Raw genomic sequence first — 11,861 nt, forward strand, 5'->3', positions numbered from 1 at the left:
TCTAATGATGTCGGTGCAGTGTCAGCACATCTGCTGACAGGTGCGATTGTGGCCGCCAATATCATTTACCCTCCTGCGCAGTTCCTCCCACTGGTCATCCCACTGCAGTGCATCCTGTGGCACATGGCTGAAGAGTGCTACATGGTTGTCGAGGAGGTATGGAATGAGGTCCTCATCCTCCAAGCAGATGTATGGTGGCAGCCTGGCACGCGGCATACCTGGAAGACATAATGATGGAGACAGGTCACAGTAACTCACAGAGAAGTACAGAAGTACAGCTGAACATACATGTGTATCACATTTATTAAGATTACAAATATGTATTTGTAATTCTACATGATACTAACACCACTGACATGTTTAACTCACACACATTTGACACATACTGGTGATTTGATGTTATCACCATATATGTGTGTGTCAAGTGATAACATTGCTCATACTCCATGTGGATGTTGTCTTGATGTGGGCATGTCTGTTTGCCTGTACTGGTGTCATTACCTATCAGCACATGTCTGGATGTGTTCACATTAATGCAATAGACCTTAATGCTGTGTATATGTCACATATATAGTCATACACAGACTTAAGGGACATGGCCTATGACCCTGCAGACCTGCTCACGGAAAGTTTTACATGTATGTGTTTTGCCATATGCATCTACATGGCACTGTACAACAGTTTAGCATCCTGCCATGTATTACCTGTGCTGCACATGTGGAACACATGGGACAATGGCTAGCTTGATGGTATTTGCAGGGTTGGATATCAACTATAGCATGTATGGTCATAGTGAACTAGTAGGCTATATGCCCTGGGCCATTTATGAGCCTAGACTGAAAGGATACCTAGCTGTATCCAACAGACAGTTAAGTTTCAGTGGCCAGTTCAAGCAGTGCCACAGAACTGATCAAAAGGGTTACTGATATATTTGCCATGCAGTCATCACACCATGTCTCAAAGAGGGGCAATGTGCAGCTTTGCTGGACAGGGATGCATAGTATGGCAGGAGTAAGTAAAGTGTATGGGACAGGGATCTGTCAGGCATGTTGTGATCCTTGTACTAGAAAGATGGATGTCCATGAAGTATGTGTTTATTTGAAATCAGGATGTGTAAGTGTAGAATGTCCAACATCTCTGTGTTGGACATGGCTTTATTCAGGGTAGGTATCATGCTACATAGTGGAGCTAGGGATTGGGAAGGTCGGTGTAGGCCATCTGAACATGGCCAATAACCCTTAAAGAAAATATGTGATCTATTATGGGTTACTTGAGTGTTGAGTATGGCTGAACAATGATCACTATATTCATGGATGGCACCCTGTCATGATTAGGGGTGTCACTTATGACTACCTGACTGATGTGGTGAAGTAACTATCAAAGGAAAGACTACTGTCCAGCTGCATCCCATACACATACAGTTTCCATTATGTTGACCACTGCCTAGGTGGTAGTTCATGGGTACAGGGTTTTTAACATAGGGGATGACAATGCAATACTTAGCTGTCAGATTGTGGCCATACATCACACACCACACATCTGACCCACAAAGGCCCTTCTGTACGTGTCCTGCAGCACTCATTGAGTCAACTATTGCTCCTAGTTCATAGTCATTTGCAAACTTCAATAGGCAGATGCCTTTTGTGTTAGTCTGTGTGGTATAGATAACAATGGGGGGGGGGGGTACCAGGAATTAACCCTGTATTACTGTAGCTGGTACTGGTTTGATGTGCGTGTATTAGTCAGACACCTTCTGTATGTTTGGTTCTGCCAGCAGTCCAGTTGCCAACCACTCCTGTGACATAGGAATATACACGTAGTTTACTGAGTGTAGCTGGGACACAGTATGGGTGATGGTGTCACCTGGCAAGGTCATGATATGCTGTGTGAATCATCCTTACTGTCATCTACATCTGCAATGACTACATCAAATAAGTTGATCAAGGTTCATGGCCTTACAGACCAGACTCAGCAGGGTAGTAGTGCAATATTTCCCATTATCAGTGGTGTCACCCCCTTTGTGGGGTGTGATAACTGTTGCGGTGCAACATTCAGTGTGTACACAGCCTGACATGAAGCTATGATTGAACACGATGTGTATGTGGAGAGCAAAGTGTTCTGATATTTGTGTAGGATACACCCTGGGATGTTGACAGGTTCCATGCAATCTGTATGTAGGGCTTTAGATAGTGTAGTTTGTACCTGCATAGTTGTTATTGCAGGGGCTCTGTTGTGTACATGGATATATAAATATGTTTACCTGTTGGGGGGAGGTGAGAGTGGGTTTAGGTTATCCAAGACCCTATCTGGATGAACAGGTGCTATTTCTGTAGGTGCAGTACTTCTCATGCCATAGTGCTGTGAAGCACGGCAGGTCTTGTTGTTGCCATTCAGATGTATAACACAGCTATAGAATGCTCTGTGGTTGACCACATAATATGTGGCTGATTAGTTTCACAGTAGCTTTGTGTGGCTTTATATGGTGTATCTGCAACTTACTGAGGATGAGCAGGGATCACCTCCACTCATGTGTGTTCACTCTTGCAGCAGTTACTACCTTATGTGGTACAGTTTAAAGCAGGGTACCACCAGTTTACCTTTCCGTTTGTGTTTGGTTGAATCTTGGTTCTGTTTCAATGGCACAATCACTGCACTTATGTGAGTGCTTAAAGTGCATTTGTGTAGGATTCAACATTTGCACGTGCATTGTCCATCTGCATGGGTGCCATGACAGTCACCACTTCACTCTTAAGAAGCATAACATTGGCTTTGGAGACTGACTATGTGTAGCATACTGTTAGCCCTGTTTGCATGACTATGGTTATCCTGGTCATTGGGGTCGATGAAATCTAACATGCATTGAGCACAGGTGTTGGTACGTGAGTCTTCCCAGTTCATAATGGGATAGTTGAGAGTAGCCATTATTATGTTTTTCTGTCTCAAACCTAATATTCCCCATTACAGCACAATATGACAGTTGGGAATTCTGAAGCATGGTGGGTTATCTGTCGCAGGGTGCAATTTGGATTCCACTTTGGCACAAAAGTAGTTGCTCAGCATACTGCATCTGAAGTTATGCAAGTGCAACTAGCGTGGGGATGTACATATCCTTCAGGAATATGGACACACCTGTGGCCCGTGTGTTCCAGTAAAGGATAATGGCCAAGAGGTGAGGTATGTGTTATAACATGGTCATGCAGGGGTGCTCTCCAGAGAATTGAGCCATATCTCAGTCACTGCACAGATATGTTCTCCATGTTAAGGATTGACGTAAGTGAGTCCATATTGAGTTTCTGAAATGTATCATTGAGTAGCGAGACCCGCAGTTTATTGCTTGGCTGTCCCTGTTACAGCAATGGACTTTCACTGGACCTTTGTATGATGAAGGCACTATAGGGGAAGCATGAGCCCTAGCCAATATCCAGATTCCCAGGGGTGACAGGTGCAGGCCTTGTCTGGCAAAGCATCATGGTCTGTCAACCACGTTATCCCAGACAGAGAGATACTGGATACCCTTTGAATTACACCAGTACATTAGACAATTTTGGAATACAATCCTTTTGTCCCTGTACTGCAGTATCATTCTGGCCAATGGCAGAATGCTACCCAGGCCTTGGGACATACCTGCATGGGCTGCAAGACCTGACATTTCCTACATGTGTGTTTTCATGCAGTCCAGGCTACTGCATCACAGGTCCTGCACAACAACATGGGATATGCCAGAGCCATGTGTATAGTTCAAAAGGTGGTCTGAGTGTATGGGTATGTGGCTAACAATGGCAGACAGGCAGCTGACAGTATGTTTGCCCTCATATAGCTTGCTGTGTAACATAGTGCTAGAGTTTGTATTCACAAATGAGTACTGTTGGGCATGTTTCTGGCCACGTGTTATGAGGTGGGCAAAGTTATGCAAACAATGTCACACAGTTTTTGTATTTTGTTGTCTGTCTATTCCAGCTTGAGAGGTCTCTTGCTTGGCCAGATACTTAGAAGCCTCTGTGAATGTGTGTGATTTCTGGTGGTATGTGTGGGTGTCCTTACTGTGTTCTGGTAAGGGTATGTGTTGGTTGTGGTGATGAGATGCATGTGTTAACCTACACATCATGACTGTCCAGTCCAGTCATGGCTGTAGACTGGACTACCTTCCAGCTTACCCCTGTAGCTGCATCCCAGACAATGTGTGGGGTGTGTTGTTAGGTGGGTTTGGCAGTGTACATGGCATAGAGATTACATTCCCCCAGGATGGCCACATACACAAAGCTGACATTAGTAAACACCAGATGCTGACTAGGGGACATACAGTATGAGCATTCAGTACTACAAGTACCAAGTACTGTATTTAGTTTACTTATTGCTTATGAAAATGTTTCAGACAGTGATGCTCACAAGTAAATATTTGTGTTATGGACGTGACAACACTGGCTATTACAGACACATAGTAGCTACCTTTAGTAGCAATCGTCCTCTGAGGAGCACATCACATCCTGATAGTTGATTACAGATGATGCAAGTGCCAACAGATCTGTATTCTTTTCTGGGTATATACTCACATATCCACCAGAACCATGAGCTCTGTTGGGCACAGACACCCACTCCCCAAACAGAGTCAAGTATCAATAGACTCTGCTGCCACTATCAACATGATCAGGATATAATAATTTAAGTACCTTTATCTGCACTTTTTTTTTTTTTTAAAATACAGTATTTAATTTGATTTAAACTGTGTTGAAGGAATATTAACTGAACTGGCAGTTTTAACTCTGCTCTTCAGTAACTTGAACTGAAGTTAGTGTTTGCTGAATGTTGTTTTTTGCTAGTAATTACAGGTGTGGGGGTAGGCACATTCTTTGATTTCCTGTCCTTGCCTATTTAAGTGGTACAGTGTGAAATATTTTCTGCTTAAAAACCTCAGCTTTGGCCGGCTAAGAACTTGGTTATATTCAACTGGATGTATAAGAGAATTTAAGTACCTTTATCTGCACTTTTTTTAAAAAAAATACAGTATTTAATTTGAGTTAAACTGTGTTGAAGGAATATTAACTGAACTGGCAGTTTCAACTCTGCTCTTCAGTTATTGCCACCCACCCTCCCTGTTTTTGTTTTGGTGTTAATCTTAGTGGCCTTGAAACTGCCCGCCCCTCAGCCTGCCTGTGGGCCCATCTCATTTGCTCACTCAACTGAGTGCAGTGAGATCATATTCTGATTTCAGGCACTCCTACTGTGTACAAAGAGAGCATCTGGGAAACAGACAAAAAAAAATTAAGCTTATTTCCTGCCTTTCCTGTTAAGTGGTATAGACTATTTGTAGGCTTCTGAGCCTCCAAGCCCTTCTGTGTTTGAGGGAAGCCTTCTAGCTTGTTTTTTTCTTATAACTAGCCAGTTTTCTAGTTTCAGCACTCAAATCTGTTTCTTTGATCTCAGCACTTGTTCAGATTAAAAAAAAAAAAAAATTCATCTGCTTTTACTGTACTTGTGTTTCTACCTACTTCATTTTACTTTTGCATCATCTTAAAAATACTCAATTGTATTTATTACTGCTTGGTGTAACTCATTCTAAGCCATTTGGTTTAAACACTTAGGCTTTGGACCAGTTGTTTTGCACTGAGAGGGTTTGTGGTCTGCACTGTAGTGGCAGAACAGGTAGCTTACATCCTTCTAGTTTGGGAACTGCTGATTAAGGGCTCAGTGTCTGTTATTCTAAAAGTGTATTAATTCTGGTTTAAGCACTTGGGCTTTCAGGCCAGTTATTTTACATTAAGAGGGTTCGTGGTCTGCACTCTTGTGGGAGGAGAGGCTGGACTCTGCCCTTCTGAGCTGGGAATTTCTGGTTAAAGGCTTATAGTGCATGCATATCTGAACTGCTTCTTACTGAAGTTGGTGCGCCTTGTTTGCTGTGGCATAGACTGGATTTGGGCCTGCTGGATCTAGCTTTGTTTGTGTAACTTGAGCACTAATCCAGACATTCTCTAAAGTATTCAATTGTATTTATTACTGCTTGGTTGTAACTTGATTAAAGTGTAGCTATCATTCTAAGTTTTTTTGGATTAAGCACTTGGGCTTCAGACCAGTTGTTTTACATTAGGAAGGTTTGTGGCATGCACTGTGGTGGCAGGACAGGTAGCTTTCATCCTTCTAAGTTGGGAACTGCTGATTGAGAGCCCAGTGTCCAAGTGTATTAGTTCTGGTTTAAGCACTTGGGCTTCAGGCCAGTTATTTTACATTAAGAAGGTTCGTGGTCTGCACTCTTGTGGGAGAAGAGGCTGGACTCTGCCCTTCTGAGCTGGGAATTTCTGGTTAAAGGTTTATAGTGCCTGAATATTTGAACTGTATCTTACTGAAATTGGTACACCTTGTTTGCTGTAGCATAGACTAGATCCAGGCCTGCTGAATCTAGCTTTGTTTATATGCTTGTTGTTTGTTTGCTTGTTATTTCCCTGGAACACTAATTCCACCTAATACGGGGCTTCTCAGCGCTTCTGTGGATCACTAGTGATATCTGCATTGCTTACTGTACTTATTTCCTTGTTTCACTTGAAAGAAAGTTACTGTTTGTCATTTTTGCATTTAGTTACTTGTAACACATTGCACTCAAGTTACCTGGCACTTGCTCACTAAAGCAATTATATAAGTCAGCACTAAAAATTAAAAGCACTACACCCTCACTCCCCACTGGCCCTTGTTTTCAATTATTAAGGAATTCCCAATATTATTCTAGCATGTGCAAAGGTCAGTTGTCAGTCTCCTCTCAGGTCCAGCTGGTGAATCTGGGAATCTTGAGGCAATGTTATAACTGCCTCATGTACAGAGACAACCCTCTCCTCCTCCCACATAACACAAATATTTGCGAGAGATGCAGCTATTTAGCCAAACTGGAGGCTGAGCTCTCTCAACTCAGGACTGGTAAGACCAGACAGGAGGGGAAGGCAACTACACACACCACAAAACCAGCCTCACATAATGCTATCACACCACTGAATCAAACACATACACACACAAAGACATACTCGGAGGCTCTGAGTAAAAATTTTCCTAAACAGCAGAGGCCTCCAAAGCAGACACCCAAACAACTGCTACCTCAAGACACCCCACAAGCAACACATAAACCACAAAATCAGTGCACAAAGCAATCACAGCCCTTAAGGCCAAATACAACACCAAACATACTTGTCAAAGGTGACTCCATAGTCAGACACACTGACGTCCCACTCACCAGGCAGAACAAGGAGAGGGTCACAGTAAGCTGCCTACCGGGCGCTAGAATCTGCCACATAACACAAGCATTCGGGTCACTCCACGGCAAGTACAAATATGACACAATCATTGTCCATGCTGGTGTGAACGACTTGAGATGTACCTCCCTGGACTACATGAAAAGAGACATAGAGGAGCTCTCTGATTATGTAGCCCAGGCAGGTATGACCCTGACCCTGAGCAGTATCCTTCCTTCACCAAGAATGATGCCACAATACAGAGACAAGATGATCAGCTTTAACAATTGGCTTAATGTCTGGTGTCATTCAAAGGGGATCCAGTGTCTGTCTGCCTGGGATGACATGCTTGACAAGCCACGCTGCTTCACAAGGGACAGCTTGCACCTGTCACCTCTGGGATTCTGGATATTAGCTAAGGCTCTTGCCACCCCCATAGTGCCTTTTTTAGGCAAGGCTCAAATTCTAAACCTACCACCCTAGAAAACAAAAATGGGAAGAAACTGATGGTAGTGCTGCTCAATGCCAGAAGTCTAAATCTCAAAATGCACGCACTCGAGGCCCTTCTCAGTATGGGGAACATCGATGTCTGTGCTGTAACTGAAACCTGGTTCAAGTCTCCTGAGAGCACCCCGGCACTATTGGGTTTTACCTCATATCATGCGTTCCGGCCCCAAAACCCGGACCACACCACAAAAGGAGGGGGTGTATCCATATTCATAAAGGATACCCACACCTCCAGGTTGGTGGCAACGCACGAAGCTTCGGAAACCATCCAGGTGCAACTAACCATAGGCAAAACTGCTCTACAAATTGTAGCATGCTACAGGCCACCCTCTCAAACTCAGGAACCCCACACAGCCTTCCTGAAGACACTGGAGGGTATAAATGTATCTCCAAACACCATCATATTGGGTGACTTCAACTACCTGAATATAGACTGGGAACATTACTCAAGCCCTAACTTTCTAGCCCAACGGTTCCTGGAGTTCATAAATTCAAATGCCATGGAACAGCTAGACACTGTTCCCACGAGGAGAGAAAATATACTAGATCTCATTATCACAAACATGGGGACAAAATGCTCCACACCGGAAGTATATCCCTCATTGGTGAGATCTGATCATAAACTAATCTCACTGGAAATCCACATCCCGCCCATCACCCCAAACAAAAAGACCACAGTGAAGAACTTCTCTAAAGCAAACTTCACACTACTCAAGACTGGTGTGGTATCCTTCAAGGCCCTGAGCCAGTGGAAACCAAAACCCAAGCTGTGGAAGCCCTTACAAATGCCTTCTATGAACACCTCCAGGACTGCATGGATCAGGCAATCCCAAATAAAACCAAGACTCTTTCCACAAAGGGCAAACATCCAGTCTGGTGGACCCCAGCCATTAACAAACTTTACAATAAGAGGAGAAAGCTATTACATGATAGAACAAAATCCATAAAGGGAAGTCACCCTGATCATTATTAGTAAAAAATACGAGCACTCATAAAATCAACTAAGGCCAATTTTGAGAGAAAAATTGCCATGGATTCAAAGGATAATCATAAGGCCTTTTTCAGCTATGATAGGAACCTGGGTGGAAATTCCCAGATATGCTCAGAATTAGTCCAAAATGATACAAAAATCACTGAACCCACAGACATTGCCAACATACTGGCAGACAGGTTCAGTGCAAACTTCACCCCCCCTCTCCCCCCAAAAGGAGAGATAACTATCCCAGCAGAGTGTAGCCTCCCAGACAACTCAAATGCGCAGGTGAACGCTGCTCTCTCTAAAGCTAAAAACACAGTATCAATGGGACCGGATGGTGTCCCAGGCTGTGTGCTACACGAGCTAAATGAGGAATTAAACCCGCACATAAGGCAGCTGTTTAATCTCAGCCTTACCACAGGATACGTGCCCAAGGAATGGCGTACGGCAACTGTGGTCCCACTCCACAAAGGCGGTGCCTCTACGGACCCTGGTAATTACCGCCCCATAAGCTTAACAAGTCTAGTCTGCAAAGCTATGGAGAGGATCATAATGGAGCTCATAAACAAAGATATAGGGGACTTGCAGACATTGGACCCGACCCAGTTTGTCTTCGCCAAGGGCAGATCATGCCTTTTGAACTTGGTCGATTTCTTCAAAACAGTCACCAAGGCCATTGATGAGGGAAAGGCAGTCCATACAGCCTACCTTGACCTTGCAAAGACTTTCGACACAATACCCCACTCAGGTATTGTAGAAAAACTTACCAGCTTAAATGTAAACCCATATGTCACAAGATGGGTTGCAAACTGGCTTAAGGATAGAACCCACAGGGTTAGAGTTGCTGGCGCTATGTCAGACTCCAAGCCGGTCACAAGTGGTGTCCCACAGGGCTCGGTCCTTGGCCCCCTATTGTTCGGCATCTACTTCACAGAAGTACAGGCCAGCATGGGAGGACTTTGGCTGACAAAGTTTGCAGACGACTGCAAACTGGGCGCCATAGTGGAAAGTGCATCGGACACAGATATCCTTCAGAAGGGACTCACGGAAACAGATAGCTGGTGCCAGAGCCATGGCCTGAAGTTAAACGCCAAAAAATGTATAGTCATACCCTTCGGGAAAAACAAGGTAACCCCAAGCTACCATATAGGTGGCAATCCACTAAGCACAGAAGAGGTTATCAGGGACCTGGGGATCCAGGTTGACAGTGGCCTTTCTTTTGACACTCATGTTGCTAAAGTGGTTAGAAAGACCTTCTACATTGCCCACCTGATCATGAAGGGATTCACATCCAGATCTAGTGAGGTCATTGTTCCCCTGTACCCTTCACTTATCAGACCAATGATCGAGTACAATGCCCCATTCGGGATGTATCTCACCCGACATCTGCAGCAATTGGAGAGACCCAAAGTTCCTCACCAAAAGGATAAGGGACTCCAAAATCTGTCATATGCTGCCAGATTGAAGAAACTCCAGCTCTATTCAGTCACATACCGTCTGCTCAGAGGTGACATGTGCCTGACATACAAGGCCATGTCCAACCCGGAATTAATGGACATGCTCCACCTCAAAAAATCCAAATCCACCAAAACCACTAGAGCAAGTGACTTAAACCTTAGCACGGATATAAATAGGACGTGCTGGAGGGATAGATTTATCACTCAGAGACTCCCTATGCTGTGGAATAAAATCCCGGTTCATGTGAGGCAGAGCACCTCGCTGGCTCTGTTCAAGGGAAATCTTGACCTGTGGATGGGAGATCGTAGGTTTACCCCGGGAATCATCACTGTGTCACTGCTGGACAGAGGCACAACAAACTAATGGGCACAGTATTTTTTCATATAAGGGGTGGCGTAAGCCACAAAACTTTGGGATAGGCTTATAAATGCCTTAGGGCAGATAGCCTAGTATAAACCTATGAACCTATGAACCTATAATCAGATAGTGTAAGCAATCACCTATGAAGCAGCTATTACACATGGGCAGCGGTCTCCTACATCTTACACTCCTACTGCAGATGTTACACTGGAGTTACAGATGATATGCAATCTGTTTCATTACCAGTACTGTGCAAAACCTTACATACAGTATTTGCAAGCAGCTGTTAGGTTGGCAATGAGATGTTAGGCTACACAAACCTGAAAGTTCAACCAGTGTGTCTCTACTCTCAATATCCACTCTATGTAGGTGTGCACATAGCCATTTTAGGCCGACCCTGTAACAAGGGTCACTACACATTGCATAACATGCACACATGCACAGCTGTTATTGCTTGCAAATGATATTAGAGAGGTGAATATTATATGTCTTATGTGCCTGGATAGTTACCTAGCTCTGCTAATTTTCTTTGCTGTCATGCTGCTAAACTGTCAGATGACTACAAGTCATATGTATCCTGTTATTGAGTATTGTAATCACCAATAGACATAACTAATGTTTGCATAACATAACAGAAACACTATGTAAATGGAATACAGATCTGCCTAAAATACTGTAAATTACACAGTTATTGGCACAGTATCCCACATTGCAAATCATATTTGCACAGTAAGCCCACCTTTGACATGTTCATCTCACTAATACACCCATACATATTTTACTGTTACAATATATCAACATATACTATCCCCTGTTATAGCACATACTTGTTGGACCAACCCTGACACTGACAGTGGCTGGAAAAGAATTGGTGAATTCCAAGCCCATATATACCATCCCTTGTGGTGTATGAGGAGTTTGCCTTGTTACCTACAGCAGTACACACATAGAATACTAGAAGCATTACTACTACTCAACAATACATCACTACAAGATAGCTATTTCCACTATATGCATTGATTACACCGTAATTATTACAGAACAGGTACTACATACACAGACATACTAAATGTTATACATACCTTCTTAGTAATTGGAGGTGTTATTGACTGGTATATTAATCGTTTTCGGTTTGTGTTTCAATCTTCTCTTGGGTATTTTGTACTGTTCTGCAGGTATATACAGATGGTTTGAATGTGTGACAAGGCATCCTTTTATAGTTAGAGATCAGTAACATGTGCTATCCTGATCAACAATTGGTGTTCCACAGTAGTTAATTACATGTGCAACAGCTGTGCAGTTACTCCCTTAGCCAATACCATGGCAACGGTGGAGTATAATTGAGTACTCCA

Source organism: Protopterus annectens, chromosome 15.part0 (assembly GCF_019279795.1).
Source record: "Protopterus annectens isolate FY-2018-M chromosome 15.part0, PAN1.0, whole genome shotgun sequence".
In the NCBI taxonomy this organism is placed as follows: domain Eukaryota; kingdom Metazoa; phylum Chordata; order Ceratodontiformes; family Protopteridae; genus Protopterus; species Protopterus annectens.